The 16,726-nt window shown below is 40.1% G+C and overlaps 1 protein-coding gene across 7 annotated transcripts in view; it reads left to right on the forward strand.

Annotated features, from left to right (window-relative positions):
- Positions 1-16,726, forward strand: part of GATAD2A (GATA zinc finger domain containing 2A) — a 109,629-nt gene that overhangs the window by 46,054 nt on the left and 46,849 nt on the right. For all 7 annotated transcript variants that reach the window (XM_026654887.2, XM_026654890.2, XM_026654888.2 and 4 more), the window contains exon 2: positions 4,499-4,575. The gene's annotated coding sequence lies outside the window, so the exon portion shown is untranslated. The remainder of the gene's footprint in view (positions 1-4,498; positions 4,576-16,726) is intronic.

A 16,726-nucleotide genomic window follows, 5' to 3' on the forward strand; every position in this document is an offset into this window, starting at 1 on the left:
ATACCTCATTTGAGGCAGGTATCGTTCCCACTTCAGGGCTGAGAGGGTGAAGCCATTTCATCCAAATACAGAAAGAGCCTGCCTGAGACAGGATTAGATCTGACCACTAGAGCATGTTGCCTCCCTGAAACTTCAGTACCAACATACCCTCAACATTTCAATGGAAACACTGGCATACTGTGTATGGGTCAGCCCTAGAAGTGCACTATGTTCCATATGCTATGTACATCAGGCAGCAGCGAAGCACTTAAACCACTAGCTCAGCAAGAAACTGGTTGAGTCGCATGACGCTGCCAGTATGGGAGTCCAGTGCCAAAATTCATCAAGATGGAAGATGACTGCTAGAGGTTCAAAAACCTGATATGAATCAGAAATTTAGATTTCAAGTTCATTTTGTACAAGGGAAGAAGTGCTTCTACTTTTTTTGCACTTGGGCCTTGTTTGCTTAACACCCAGTGCAATTATCACTTTGAGCAACACATTTTTAGGGCTGGTTTATGCTTAAAAATTAGGTTGACATAGCTGTGTTGGTCAGGGCTATGAAGAATCCACAGCCCTGACCAGTGTAGTTAAACTGCATCTACAAAGGGGTTGGGAACATTCTTCCATCGACATTACTGACCTATCCGTCTAGCTGCTGCTGTTCAGGGAGTTGGTGGTCCTGTACCGATGGAATGAGTTTTTGGGGTCAGGGTTGATTTTTCTCCCCCCCTCCCCATTTGGTGTAAACTACATCTGTGCTATGGGATTGTCCTGGCATAGCTATGGTAACGTAGCTATTCCAGGATAGTCTCCACTGTGTAGACATACCCTCACGCTACGATCTCTGACAAATCTGTTGCTGCGGGGGGGGAAACAAGTTAATCATGCTTGTGCCTTTCAGTAAAGACTTTGTGAAGATGCATGACTTAATGTAGTTCTTTAATAGAGACATAGTGTTTCGTACTCTGATGAAAGCTGAATGGATTTGATACCAAAACTGAGGCAACATTGATCAATGAACTGTGGGTCTAGTTAAGGGATATATTATCCTCTGCAACCCGTCTGACTTCAGTGGCATTTCATAGGATATTTGTTGCTGAATTTGGCCCAGGAGGCTTTGATTGGGGGTAGAATAATGAATTTCTGTTGCACTGCTACAACTTGTGGTTACATTTTTTTTTTTTTTTTAATTTAGTAGTTACAGTACTTCAAGGCTGTCCAGTAGCTCTTTCCATGTTTACATTGCTGTATTGTGTATTACTATTTGTAGTCTTTTGATTGCAAAAGAAGTATTTATTACTTTCTAAGCCAGATGTTTGGGATGCAGCATGCAATACTTCAAAGGCAGCTGACTTCCCTTTAGTCTATACAGCATTACTGAAACCTTATAAAAGCACTGAAGTAACAATGGCAATGATTTTCAATTGACCACTAATTAGAAAAGCATTGGACTAATAGGATGAGCTATACTTAGTAAGGCCTGCCCTTTTTGTTTAATCAGGGCCCAGAAACTAATAAATATCTGTTCATATAGTCTTAGGCAGCGGACTTTGTCATTTAACGGTGCTTCCATAACTGTTTCTTTGAACTGTTGAAGCCTACATTGGACTCTGCTTTATCTTGAAATTAAAAAAAAAAAAAAAAAAAACCCAGTTTTGTGGGTCTCTGAGCACACTGACCCTTGGTGATGTAGCTTGTTTGGTCACTAAACTAATAGAACCCAATTTAAGTGTGCAGGGGAATGTGCAGAAAAGGTGTGCTGCTTTCATCCCATCTATTTTTCTTTCGTCCAAAGAGAAACACTGGCATCAATTGAGCAGTCAGCAGTTACCCTGCCTTCCTGGACAGAAGACAGTGGTTCTGGATCTTTTTTAAGAGGGAAATGACTCAGAATTCTTGGTGGCTTAGCAGAAATTCTAAGCCAAGCTTCCAAGGAGGAGTTTTGGTGCTCAATGTGCATTAGTTATGCTCCACCTACAGTCCAGTACTGATGTGCTTAACCTTTGGAACTGATACCAGTCTGACAACACGCATGCTACTCTGTTATACTCCCAGCTAAATCTGTAGTTACATCTTTTTACCTTTTAATTTTTCATGGTAAACATGGTAAAAATTTCACATGGTAAACTATAAGGTGGGAGGGAAAGGTTTGAATAGATTATGCGACTTAAGTGGCTGCCACTCCAATAGTATGGCAAAGCTTGCTGTTTTGATTAATTTTTTTAACTGTTCAGTGGACTGTGTAAATAGGAATCAGCCTACTAAGTGCTTTAAACCTTCCTTTTCTCTTTAAAGCATTTTGTAATGCAGTGTGTGAAGGATGAGATATAACTTTTATTTTTAAAAAAGCTGTACTACCATAAACATCTGTGGACATACTTCTGAATCCATGTAGCCCTTAAGTTGCAAGACTTGCTCATTTCGGGTGAGGATATATTTCCGTATGTCAGCATTCTTTTTAACGAATTGGTGCAAAACATTTAATTAAAAACAGGTACTAAAAATAATTATCCAAAGTAAAACAATAAGTTGGGTGAGACGCCTTTCTAAGGAGCAGTAAAATTAAAGGGTCTTCTCCCCATTTCTCTTCCTCCCTGCCCCAAGTCTGTCTCCTCCATTTATGACTGACTGCGATTATCCTTAAATCCAATGCATTCTCTTCCATCTTGAGTAGAACCCTACTAATGTCAACCCTTGAACTGCTCTGGAAACATGAGCCAGTCTAAAGACCATGAGCTAGCACTTCTATCTTCTCCTCCTCCTATATGAGGAAGCTTCTATAAGCAGTTACCCCCCGCCTCTCTCTTCCCCCCCCCCCTACCCCACCCCGTTGCTCAGTATGTGACACTACGGAAACTCCCACTGTACACTGTGGTTATGCTCTCAGATGTGACCAGTCACGTAGATAACCTGTTTCATCTGCACTGTGGGGCGGTGGTCTGCATCTACCATTTTGTAGCTGTTCTTTCCAAGTCACTTTAAATCTTTGCATTTTACTTTTTTAAGTGTTAGCATGGGAAGTTGCCACCAAATAGATGACTATAGCCTCTCAAGTACTTTACTGTTTTGCCCGTTCAAAAGTTAATTACATTCAGAGATAGAGATTGTTAATGCTTGGATAAATGTTAAGATCCTGGCTGCAATAGTATAGAAACTTCTGGATGTCAAGTCAGGTGAGCTATTCAATATTACATTACCAAATTTTGCTCCTACTCTTTGAATTGGGTAAAAAGAGAGGGAGAGATTAGAGAAATCCTGTTCTCTAGGCTGCTTTTTTTTGTGTTACACAGCTCAAGGTTTTGTTCATCTGGCTAAGCACAAAGGCTCTTATGTTTTTGTTTGTCCTTGAGAAATCCTTTAAATCTAGTGGCTCTTCTGCCATTAGCAGCCATGTTCATGTCACAGGCCCAACTAAACGATACTGCACTGGACGAGTGTTGCCGTGTTACATGTATCTGGCTAAGTTGTCTCTGCTACTAAAATGAGTTCACTGGCTCACTGAGTACAGTAAGTGAAAGCAGCTTGAAACCTTCCTGAAATAAAGCTGTTTTCCCCTGTTTGTCAGTGTTGTCCCTGTCCTAAATCAATCATGCTGGTGTAGGACAGCGTGTCATAGGCACTGTCTTAAGGACGGGGACTTAATTTTTTTACAAAAAAGACCTGTCTTCTAATACTCATCCACCACATGGTCTTTCACTTTCTTTGGCCAAAGCGGGGTGGGGGGAGTGAAGGTGGGTAGTGACACAGCCTCAGGACTTCTTCATAGTGAGCTCCTACTGTGCTAGTCATTGTTGGTGTGACTCGATGTGCTGGCATAGTCTCCTCCACCTCAAGGGAAGCTGTTGATCAGAAACTGGCACATTGTTTCCAACTCTAACAGGTGTTTGGATCAAACCATTTATTGTTAAGAGCATTGGGCTACACCCTGGAATATTAACCTAATGTGGTGCTGGGATTTTTGTGACGCAGGGTGAGAAACACAGTCGCTTCTAAATACTTCTAAGAATTGTATCATTTTAATCTGAGCATAATACAAAGACTGTGGCTACACTGGCAAAAATTGGACCTGTAATTCTCTACTTGTGGAAGTGTAGTATAGAAAAGTCTAGGGTATTTTTACTACCCTCTTGTTTAATCCTTGGATTCAAGTAACTGAGTTTAAAAAGCTCTGTCCCCTTCATCAAGGACTTTCACTGCCTGCTGTTAGTTGTAAGAGGGGAACTCAAGACTTCCCAATCAGAGCAGTTAGAATTCTAAGTTTAGAAAACACATGTTTATTGCATTTTATCTTTTCTTTTCTCTCTACTCAGATGAATCCTTTTGTTTACAAGTTGGTAGTGGTTGATGCTACCAGGTTACAGAAATAAAATAAATTATGGCTTGAAAACAATTCTTTCGTTGGGAGGATGGGAACAAACTGTGCAATTAAGTTAATTTTCTATTGCCAGTGAGGTTTCATCAAACGCCTCTTTAGTCCAGCTCAGAGTGTACTAAAATATCCCTTCTTCCTCCCCAGGACCTTCATTGCAGGCATATTGCCCAGCAGGAGAAGTGGACAAGATTCTTTTTGGAACCCATGAACTTCTCTGACAGGTAGGAGTTGCTCTGTAGTGCTATGTTCTATTATGCTAGGTAGCATTTTGCAAACTCTAACATGCATCGGAGGTTGGGGAAAAAGTCAATTTTCCCCCCTTTTTTTTAAATAGGGAACTGAGGCATAGAGAAGTTAAATGACTTGCCCACTGTGACATAGGAAGTCTGTGCATCCAACTCTCTTGAATTCCCACTCCAGTGCCGTAACAATAAGAACATCTTTCTTCTCTAGTTAATCAAAACACAAGCGAAGTAGATGAATATCCCTAATTCACAAATGGGCAAACTGAGGCCAAAAGACATTTCAGTGAGTTGTCCTTATTACTTCTTCCCAGTTGGGCAAAACATAGCAACTGCACTATATTTTCAGTCCCTGAGAGCATGAGAAGCAGGAAAGTAAGCCCAAATTCCACGTCCCCCTGAACCTTGATCCGAGTAATCTGTGTGGTTTAAAGGAAAGTGTGTATGAATGGTAATGGAACTCCTGAGTTCTTATCTCAGCTCTGCCAGTGCAGTCTGGGCACCAGAACTGGACACACATTCATCCTGCCTGGGAGATGGACTAGATGACCTCTTGAGGTCCCTTCCAGCCTGACCTTGCTATGATTCTCACTGTCATCTTAATAAAACAAATTGCAGTGTGTTGTACCATAAACCTGACTGCAGGTGGATTATGAATGGTTCTGTTCCCAGTTAACAAAACAAATCCCAGATGCTGGCATCTGTTACATAAAGGTAATCCTCACTTTTTCCAAGCATTTTAAAAATTAACTTTGTACCACATTTTAAAAGCAACATATTACAAACAAGCTGACAAACGTGAGGCACTACTAATCTTATGGTATGACTCCCATTCTCTCTTTCTCATATGTTCCCAAATCTGGACAGTGTGGCACTATGAAAAGAATCTTGAGAAGCCGAAATGAATTGGTGTGTTTTTTTTTGTGTGGTGGTTTTTTTTTATTATTCTTATTTTGGGGGGGTGGGGGCAGTGGAGACTTTTTTTGGGGGGGGAGTAATCTCTTCACCTCCTTTCATGAGACCAAAAAGTTAAATGAAATAGTGAAAAATCTCTCCAATATGTAACATTTAAGCTACTAAGAAACTGGAATCTTGGTGGAAAAACTGCATGTGAAATAGGCCACAGTTAACTGTTTCTGCTGGCACACCTCGGTATTTTTTACCAGAAGGTCATGTGAATGTTTCAGTCCTAGAGTTTTCATATGGTGATGTAGCACCCTACATAATATCTGAGAAGCATGTTTCTGCAAAATGTAAAGGGAGACTAACAGCTTGTAAGACCAGAAGGGACCATTGTGACTGTCTAGTTTGACTGCCTGCATAATACAGGCTATAGCACTTCTCTGTATTTAATTCCTGCTTCAAGTTCACTAGCTGTGCTTGAACTAGAGCATATCTTTTTAGAAAAAGTCCAATCTTGATTTAAAAATTAAGAAGCGAGGGAGCAACAAAAAAACTTGGTAAGATATTCCAATGATTTATTATCCTCAGTGTTAAAAATGTACACGTTCTTTCTAGTGTGAATTTGTCTAGTTTCAACTTCCAGCTATTGATTCTTCTGACACCTGTGTCTGCTAGCCTGAAGAGTCCTCTTGTCAAATTTCAGTTCCCCAGGTACTTGTAGACTATGATCAAGTAACAACTTGGGCTGTGCTTCATAACTGCCCTTCTATGTTTGAAATCTCTTATAATGCAGCAACCCAGACTTTTGAGGTTTCAGCAGATTTCACACCCACCAGTCTTTAAGCCTGATCCCTAGATTATTTTGGGGAAAAGGAGTCAAATTGATCCCAGGATAAGTAGTGCTACTACATGCCTTCTAGAAATACATATACACCTCTACCCCGATATAACATGAATTCGGATATAATGTGGTAAAGTGGTGCTCCGGAGGGGGGTGGGGCTGCGCACTCCAGCGGATCAAAGCAAGTTCGCTATAACGCGGTAAGATTTTTGGCTCCCGAGGACAGCATTATATCTGGGTAGAGATGTAATTATTTTACACAAAGCAATGGGTCTCAGGACAAAAATACGGAGGCAACACTTTAATTTTATTAATAATAAAATAAAAGGGAGGGTGGAGGAAGTCGAGAATCCCTTCTAGGGTCAGCACCTTTCTCTGTGTGTCCTGCCTTTCTATCTTTTTGCATTTTATGTCCTGGACAGTGTTGAACACACTAGGTAGATAATAATGGCTTAATTATGAATCCTAAAAAATGGTACCTCCAGCCCAGGTCCTTCTGCGATAATACTCTGCTCAAATTCAGGCAGCATTAAAAAAATGGGAATGTCTCCCCTGTATTCTTCATTTCAGTGTGCATTGCAGAGACAGCTATATAAGCTGTTGATTTCATGTTAGTATTTATTTGTTGCTGTGACTCTAACTTTACTCATAACATTTAAAATGATTTTCATGTGCAATGAACCCAAATCTCCAAAGCACTGAGGGTCTCTGTTGGGATGCTGAGCATATTAATCTCTCACTAAAGAAAATGGAAGGTCCTAATGCTCCTCTGTTCGTTGATCAGTGTCTCTAATAAGGAAGTGTGAACTTAACATATTTGGATGTTTTCCTAAAAGTTTGTCATGATCTTATCTAATACTGCAGTTTTTCTTTAATTCATTTTTTATAGACAAGTTTAAACAGATTTTAATTTACATGTGAGCGAAAGTGTTTGTTTTTTTTTAAGTCAAAATCCCACTATTCAGAGAATTCTCACCAGCTAGGTAAAGACAGTGCCTCTAAATTGTCCTTTAATGACCAAGGAGATGGGGATAATTAAAGAATTCTTCCTGGTCATTCATAAACTAAGGATGAGGTTTTCTGTTGCTTAGAAATTGTCAGGCCACATATTAAATAGTAGCTGAGTAAAGTTTATTTTTAGCTTTATTACAGAGAATGCTAACTTATTATTATGAACAAATTTCCTAGATAGTTGGAGAATGTCTGATAAAGTTTTTCTCTATACTCCATCTATTTCAGGTGTCCTGAGCTATATTCTTTTGTCTTTATGTGTAGAATTCTAAGTATAATATTTTAATATTGTTTTGCTACATTTTATGTAAGGTGGTCATCTCTGAGTTTGTCCCAGGTGCTTTACCAAAGAGGAAAACTGATCATAGTTTCTGTGAAACTCTCAAGTCTCCATCCCTGAGGTGAAAACCTATGGGTACAAATCTTTGCCTCAGAACATAGGAAAAACTCTTTTCCAGTACAAACTAGGAAATCTTCATCATGATGACACAATCATAGCTGAGTGTTTTAAAATTTCAGATTGTGTCCGCTGGCTGAGTGTTGAACACCCCCATGTTATCAAAACATCTGGGGGTAATGTGTGTCTGTGATGTATTTCCATTATGTGATTTGAAAAATACTTAATGGCTTTTATGTAGTTAACAGTTAAAGGAAATATACAATATCAACAGCATCCTGAAGTTGGGATGTTTAGCAATTTTTCAGATGGGTTTTGCAATTAATGATCATAAAAACGAGAAAAAATGTATTAAATGTTTACTACAGATACTAACATTACATGAGAAGATCTAATTTTCTGTTAATTGAAGTTCCACGCCTAAACACGGTGTACATTGAGTCGATTGGATTATAGGCTTCTTAAAACTTGGTGCTAAATTCTGCTTTCAATGTACTGGTGCAGCTCCACTGGCTTAAATGGGGTCATGCCAGTATAATAGTAACAATTTGCACCACAGGAAGTGGTATTGCCACTCCATGGGCTTTCAGCTACAGAAGTCCCTTTATCATTCATGTATAGAAGTTTGAAGCTCTGAGCTTGATTTGAGAAGAAATACATAAGGTATCTTAATAAAAAGGTTCTAGAGTAATTTTTTTGTCCAGTTTAAATTTGACAACTCAATTACTTCATCACCAATTTTTTAAAAAAGAATTGTGAGCTGTTGCATTGTGAACACAATGTTCATATTAAGTCCACATCATGTTGCTTAGTCATTACAGCGGAAATAAAGCTAGCTTTGACAATATAGAAAAACAAGGTATAGAATGAATGGATTGCCATAGATGTGTGCTCCAAAAAACACAAGAAGATTAGTAGTGAGTTTACTGTAGCAAAGCCTAAGACTGAATTCTTCCCTAAAAGACCAGAGCTGCGTGTCTTTCTTTAGCTAATTTGTTGGACTGGTGTCACCATAACATTATCTGCGATGGTTGAAATCTAATGGCCGATCATAAATGCTCTGCTTGCACACTTATTTTTTCTTTGCTAGCAAAGTGGTGGTGATTTTAAAACTTTTTTTCTTGCGGTGTCTTGGCATTTTTTGTATAAAGTGTGCTTGGCAACTTCCTAAGCAAGTTTTCTGTTGCTTTTAATCATAGGTCTTTAATGAGCCTAAACAAGCTCACTTATTTCCCCTGAAACCTATAAAAAATCATAATCCAAAAGGTGTTGATTCCCTGAACAGACTGGTGTGTTCATTTCTGACTCAGGCATGGTGAAAGTATGGGACACAAAGGGTTAAGGTCTGCCATTTTGTTATGTAACACCCTTAATGGACATATCAGTGAATGGCACCAAAATGGCAGGGCTTAACCCTTTGTGAGCTGTAGTGCCTCACAGTCAGAAACCTGCATCTCAGAAGCTAGGCTTGTTCTTTTTAAAACAAAAAAACCTCCAAGTCTCAGTTTTAAAGACTTGTTTTAACTAGCATGTGGCCTGCTGATTAGTTCTTTTGCTTCAGTAACAATACCAGAAAACTTAACACATTTTTAAATGTTTGTTGATAGTCACTTTCATGCCACAGGACAGCTTGCCTTTGGTTGCTACTTTTCTTATTACTGAGTTGATACAATAAGAAAAAGATCTTGAGTTACCAGACTGCAGCCATCTACTGTCTAAGGCATAAAGTGACCAGTGTGTTCTAGTCCTAGATTTCCTAGATTGATTTATTTAAAAAATATATATATATTTTTAACTCAAACCTGCTTTTTTTTTCTTCTTCTTTTTTTTTTTTTTTAAGGGTTTCTTAACAATAAATAAAAATAAATTGGGCGGGGGCATTGTAGGGGCAGCATCTTGGCCTTTGGATTTTTTTATCGTGGCACACTTTTATTTATTGATTGATTTATTTTTTTAAACTTTAAGGTGGCAGATTTCTGGGAAGTTCCTTTCACTGGGAATTAGAAAAACAATAGTAGTGATTTAATAAGGCTAGAATTAAGTTGGAACAGTGCATTGTTGTTACCCCTGGTTTCCCCTGGTGGGCGGGGGTGTGAATTGGGGGACCCTGAGCACTCTTTCTGATGTCAGCAAATTCTACACAACTTGTATACAGGTTTTTGTTGGGGTGTGTGTGTGTGTTTGTTTTTAAAAGGCATCCCTAAAACTCTTCTATCGATGGCCTGTACATTAATAGCAGAACAATACTTGCACCTTGTTCTCATTTGAAACATTGTAGCATCTGCTTTGCCAGAATCTGGCTGTCTTAACTTTGCACTGGAGAATCTTTTTCTGTTCACAATTTGATAAGCTGAAGTTTAGACTCTACACAAAAGGTGATGTTTATGTAATGGCTATCAGAGGCTTTCTATAGAATATTCTGTGGTATGGCTTGAATTTTTTCTTGTCTAATAATGATTAGGAATCAGATGTGCTTACAGCTGCAGGAATTCACAGAACTGCATGGGTGGCCCCTGGCTTATATGAGGTCTTGGAAAAAAATGTAAAATATGCTACATCTGATGCAGTACCGAGATCCCTAAAATCTATGTATTGATTATTGCAGTTAAGTCATGTGGGTATATTATGAACATGTTACGTACTCTTAAAATTGCCAGTAGCTGATATCCTAGTACACAAGGAGATAGAAATATATACAATTTCAAGTCTTGAGAGAACTTATTTTAACAGCTAACTTGTTTGTTGTTTTTATTGGCAAGCATGAGTGAAGTTAAGCAAATTCGTTCAGTAGCATTTTTGGTACTGTGGAAACAGTATATAGCTGAAATTTCACCAGCTGTTCTCATGAGACAGCTGTTGAGGATCTAAGCTCATTCACTTTTTTTCCCCTCTCCTGTGATGCACCAGTTTTGCTTTTTGTCTTCTCGCTCCTCGGTACCGATAGCCAACTGATTAACTTTAGTGAAATCGAGCTCTACACCCCAATGGGTGGCTCAGGCAATACATCTCAAATTTTATACTTCTTTGTTTGACAAACAGTAATATATAAAATACTTGCTGTACACTTGCATGCAGAGACTAGCTTCCTGTTTTCCTGGACTTGGTTTGTTCTATTCTGTGCTGCCCATAGGCTCTGAAATGATGTTGATATCTCCATTTACAGTATCTTTTTCTGTATTTTTTTAACCTTATTCTCTCCCCCCCCCCCCCAAATCTTTTTCTCTTCAATTGCAGCATAAAATATGGTACTGTATTTGGTTTTTCACTTGGGTACTGCTATCCCAAATTGGCTTTAATTCTTTAGTTTTAGAAGACTTTGTAAATCTCAACATGATATAAAGGTGGGGGGAAAGGAATAATATTGACTGGAAATTTCTTATTTAATGGTGTAGACTTGGTAAATGAAAATATATTAATCCAAAATGATCAGTAGATCTCAAGTCATTCTCTATCTAAAAGGACCACCACCAAAGGCTAGACAAATGAATCAGGGAACACTGCCACCACTTAATTCAGCAATTTAGTTGTTTACTGCTCTGTTTTAATCCACTCCTTACACTGAAGGGGGTGTGGGGAGAGGAGCCCTAAAAAGTAGGGGGAAGCTTTTTAAAAATGCTTGATAATTCATTTGCATTACAAATACCCAAAATGCTCTTCCAGCAATTTCATATTAGTGTCCAAGCTACAGGAGGGATGAGAAATCTATGTATGAATCGCAGAACCTCCCGTTTTATGAACACCAGTCTTACAAATGACCAGTTATATCAACTATTTTTTTCCTAATGGGGAGAGGGGAGAATCACCTAACAAAAGTGTTGGTGATAAAGAACAGGTCAACATCCTTGCTCATTCTGCTGCCTTCAATGCATTGGAAATTGCTTTGCCGTTGTCTGAAGAACAAAGCGATATAATGCACTATACTACAACTTATGCACTATATCTACTGTAATTTTGAGACGTTATGTTTTAAGAACTTGATCCCTAATTAGCTTGTAAAATAGGGATTCTGCTGTATATCGAATACTCTTCTGCAGCCTGTGTGGTACTTTGCCCCACTCATGGTTTGACTTTATATGGATAGTCCACCATATATTTATGGTGGAAACTAGAAAGAGGAGGAATCTTAGACACATGCTCCCATCCTTTTCCCCCATAGGAAAGGTGAAGAGGAGGTATGTTGTATAAATCTGGGGGACATATCATTCCTACAGATCATATATGGTCTAAGAAAGCATTTTAGCTAGAAGGAGAATCCCTGAAATTCCAAATTCATCTTGAAGAATGTTCATTAAAGAATGAAGTTCATGCTGTCCAGCAAGAACTAGTAAGCTACTCCAGTTCTTAGTGAATCTAGACACTGCTTTTTATGTTTTATTACTTTAAAATACCACATTGTTTTAAGTAGGATGCAATGTTCAGATATCCATTGACACATTGGTATGGGTGATTGTTACATGTGGAAGTCAGATTCAGTTATGGCTCCTGAGGGAAACTATTTCTCCTGTCACATTAAAACATTTGCCTTTATTGGGGTTGAATCTAGGGCAAGGTTAAAAACAAAACAAAGAGAAATTGTTACACAACTATATGTCTGAACTTTTTTTAAGCAGGAGAATACCAATCCTCTCTTCTCTCCCCATCCACATCCTCCATGCTGATAATTCAGGATCAGCTAAACAAACTCCCACCAACTTTCAAAGAAAAAGAAAACTTCAGCTTTGGGCTGAGAGAGCAAGGGATTTCAGCCCAGAAATAAGTAACACTTTTTAGTAATTTGTAAAACTAAGAAAAATAGGGACTGTAATGAAATGTCTCCTCAAGTGTTAACTATAGCATCGCTATTGCTTCCCTCTGGTACATGAAAATCGAAAGTTAAGATACTGATTTCATAGACCAAATCACTTCTGATCTGTGTCCTCGGGTTAGTTATGAGAAGCCACATGAATTTTAGTTGCAGGCTTATTTTTCCTTGATCCCTAACAGTATTGCATTGTGGCTTTAAAAATGTGCCTGAAGTGATGGCACTTTTGTTAAGGGAGAAAATAATATACAAGAAATTGTTAGGCTTACATCTTTGCTTTACTTCTCCCTAATATAATGCTCATGAAACTTTACTTCTGATTCATATCCTAATCTGTAGCTAGAGAAAATACTGTCTTGAGTGCCACCCAAAAAAAAAAAATCTAGAAGAACTGCCTAGGAGTAGCTTACATATCTTTTTGGTAATATTGGTTGCTGGTATTCTTATAGGTTTTTACCAATGTTGGGCACATGTTATGGCCTGGCACGTAGCCCTGCTGAGATCTTCCATGGTGCTTGGTTCCTCCAGGAGCTGGCAGACCAATAGATGTTCCATGGTTTGGGTTTCACCACAGTCATGTGTTCTGGGTGATTGGAATAGCCCCACTTCTGCTTATTGATCTTTGACCTGCCAACTCTTGTTCAGAGGTGATTTAACCCTCTCAAGGCTGACCACTCCTTCACACCTGAGGGAAGGCATTTGGTAACATCTATATGCATTTTGATGTCCTCACTGAGTATTTTGAGCAGTGTGCGCCACAGTTCTAGTTGTGTAGCCATCAGTGGTGGATTTTTTTTTTTAAAAGCAGTTCTGTTGCCATGATGAAGCTTTTCCTCAATTTCAAGCAGCCAACTGCTGTGGTGTGGCCATATAGCAGATGTCTGGTATCTCTGACCTGTCATAATCGTTCAGTTTTGCTTGTGACCTTTTTCCTGATATCTGGTTGAGCAATTCCAGCAAGCACATAAAGGCTCTTCACATTTGTTGGTGTTAGACATCCTGTGATTTAGTGGTAGCTATCACTCAGAACAGGATCCAGCGTCTTTGTGTGAGCCAATCTTTCCCATCCTGGATGTGCATATTTGGCTATCGAATAGCAAAGTGCAAGTGCAGTGGTTCTTAGTGTTGCTGGGTTGGTTCCCCATTTTGAACTTGCAAGCTTCCTGACTGTTGTTCCGGGTGCCAACTTTGCCTTTTGTCTTCTCCATGGTGTGCTTTGAAGGAGAGAGTGGTTTAGCATCACTCAAAGTTAGACAGGATTCCAGCAGTGGGCAAGTGATACCCCCTTCCAGATGATATTGAGTTGTCTATTGGCCTCTCAGTGAAGATGGAAGGGAGTCGCTTGTGATTTGGCTGGGTTGGTGCGCAGTTGATTCTTGATGTAATAGACTGAGAGCCCAGACACTGCCAATGTTAGTGTAGCTTCATTCTGGGCAAGATCATTGGCGTGGGCAGTGATACATAAGTTGTCTGCATAGATCAAACTTCTTGCGCCAATCATTTGTATTGGTGAGAGTATGCTCCCTTGTGGTAGACTTTCTGTTACCACCATGAGCTCTGCTTCCTGCATAGTTGGACATACAATTGCAACTAGAGAACAGATGTTTTTATCATTCATATGAGGTGGTGATCTTTTGTCATGGTGTGTATTTTACGAAGGAGCCTAAGGCCTTGGCTACACTGGCGCTGTACAGCGCTGCAACTTGCTGCGCTCAGGGATGTGAAAATGCCCCCCCCCCCCCCCGAGTGCAGCGCTGTAAAGCGCCAGTGTAATCAGCGCCTGCAGCGCTATACGCTCCCTCGCAGCACTGCAAGCTACTCCCCTCGGAGAGGTGGAGTACTTACAGCGCTGCGAGAGAGCTCTCGCAGCACTGGCGGCGCGACTACCCTCGCGGCAGCGTAGCCAAGGCCTTTGGTGATTTACTATGTTGTATGCTACTGATAAGTCAACAAACAGGGCACCTGTTACCATACCCCTTTCCAAAGCCATCTTTGGTGTATTGAGTGCTGTATGGCACTTGCAGGCAAGTCGTGCACTGGTCAGAATCCAGCTTGTTCTGGGATTAGGTGCTTTTCAATAGGTTAGGATGAGATGCTCATCCAGTTTGCAGAGGTGACTTAGTGGTATAGGCCTGAAGTTCTTTGGTTCTGCTGCATCCTTCCCTGACTTCAGGAGTGCCACAACATGTGCTCATCCCCAGCTCTTGGGTACTTAGTATGTGGCTGAGCATGTGTTAAACAATTTGAGTACCCACTTCTTTATTGCTGGTCCGAAGTGTTCTGATTTGTACAGTATGAATGTCATGTAGGCTGACAGCTTGGCCATTCTTGAGGACATTAATTCCGGAGGTTAATTTGGACATTATATAATGTGCCCAGGGGTGCTGGAACTAGGGGTGCACACCCTGTGGCTTGAAGTGGTTTCCATCCTATACAGGGTTTACAGTTTTATTCAATGGCTTTCAGCACACCTACTATAAAAATTGCTCGAATGCCACTGACTGTTGCAAAATTATAAGTCTTCTAGTGTTCTTGCCACTTAAATCTATCATATCTTGGGTTGTTCAGTGCCCTGCCATTTTCTAGGAGTTGGTGTGCGACCTGGTCTACAGTAATATTGTAGTGTTGTTCTGACTTCCCTGGGTGGCTTCCTTTCTTGCGTACTGCTGTTAGTCATGTCCACACTGAGATTCTGCCATGACTTCTGTTTTTCCTCTTTTAGTTCAGAGACCAGGTCTTTGCTGGCTGCAATGGTCTCCTCCGCTAATGAGTCTGCTTCGAACATCCGCTTTTATTTTGCATACCAATCCAGTAACTCCATGTTGGTCCCAGCCTCGTGAAATATGCTGCTTTGAGAGAGTGCAGACCACATTGATAAGCGGATCAGTTTTCTGGTATTGGTTTGGTCTTTCTTACAATGGCATTGAGGTCATTGGTGAAGCTCTTCCGTTCCGCTTTCTTAAACTAAAACCGTGCCAGAATGGTACTGAGTTTGGCATTATGGCTGCATTGAGTTGGATGGTGATGAGCTGCTGCTGCTGCAAATGTAGAAATGGATCCAAACTAAGTTTGTTCAGCAAACCAGCTATGCTGTTGCTGGCAAATGCCAGATTGGGGTTGTAGCCTTGTTTCCATGGGCTGCTGTTGAAAGAACTGGGGAGCTTATGGTTGTGAATTAAGTTCAAGTGGTGTGCATCTGCCTGCAACTCAACTAGTTCACCATTTTCATTAGTTATGCTATAGTCCCATTGGACGCTGTGACTGTTGGGGTCACCATTGATCACCTGTGTTTTTGTTATGTTGGAGGTTATGTGGGCTAGCGAACTTGAATTGCTTCCATAGCAATTTGTAGGCAGACATGCTGGAAATGCTGTCAGTGTCTGCTGTCAGGACTTCAGTGTCATTATTATTGGTCATAGGTCTTGTGTTGATGACAAGATCAGGTTTGACAAAAATGGCACTGCATATTGCTCTGGTGGTGGTGGTGGTGTACTTCTAGAACTTGAGGAATGCAGCCTGAGAGTGGTGTACTCTTGCTGCTGTTGTGCTGAGGTTATGCAAATAGAGTATTCTGCTGACTAGACTAACCTTGAAATCACAAATTTTAAAGAGCAGTACCCTTCAAGGGAAGGCAGTCTGTGGAGGAGAAATCACTTTGACTTATGGCCTTTGGAAAAATCATTTTAAGAAAAGTTTGAATTATGCACCTGTTCAATAACAAAGTTACACAGACGCAGGCAGATATATTTACTTCAGAGCTTCCTAAGTTGTGGTCCATGAGCAACAAAAGATCTGCAGCACATTTTCTGGTGGCTTATGGAGAACTGGCTTCTTGTGTGGTGCCAGTTGCTGCTCCTCCTTTCTAGCTGTTAAGTTGCACTAAAAGACAGCTAAAAATGTCTTAATATTTTTCTGTACAAGTAATTACTGTACTTGCTATAGGTATTACAGGCTGTGAGTGGGAGAAGAGGATGAGCTGCAAGATCATGAGTGTGGGGGGGGGGGGGGAGAAGCAGGTAGCCTATGAAAATATAGTCCACACTCTGGGGAAAAAATTGGGAGTGACTTCTTTACTTTCAGTAGTAATAAATTGCTAATGCTTTTTCTCTCTCATATTTGGTCACTGTTGAAGAATGTTCTTAAAATTGCACATCACCTGGTACTTCAGCTGGTTTGC

The sequence above is a fragment of the Terrapene carolina genome, unplaced genomic scaffold, assembly GCF_002925995.2.
Source record: "Terrapene carolina triunguis isolate 2854851 unplaced genomic scaffold, T_m_triunguis-2.0 Scaffold194, whole genome shotgun sequence".
Lineage (NCBI taxonomy): Eukaryota > Metazoa > Chordata > Testudines > Emydidae > Terrapene > Terrapene triunguis.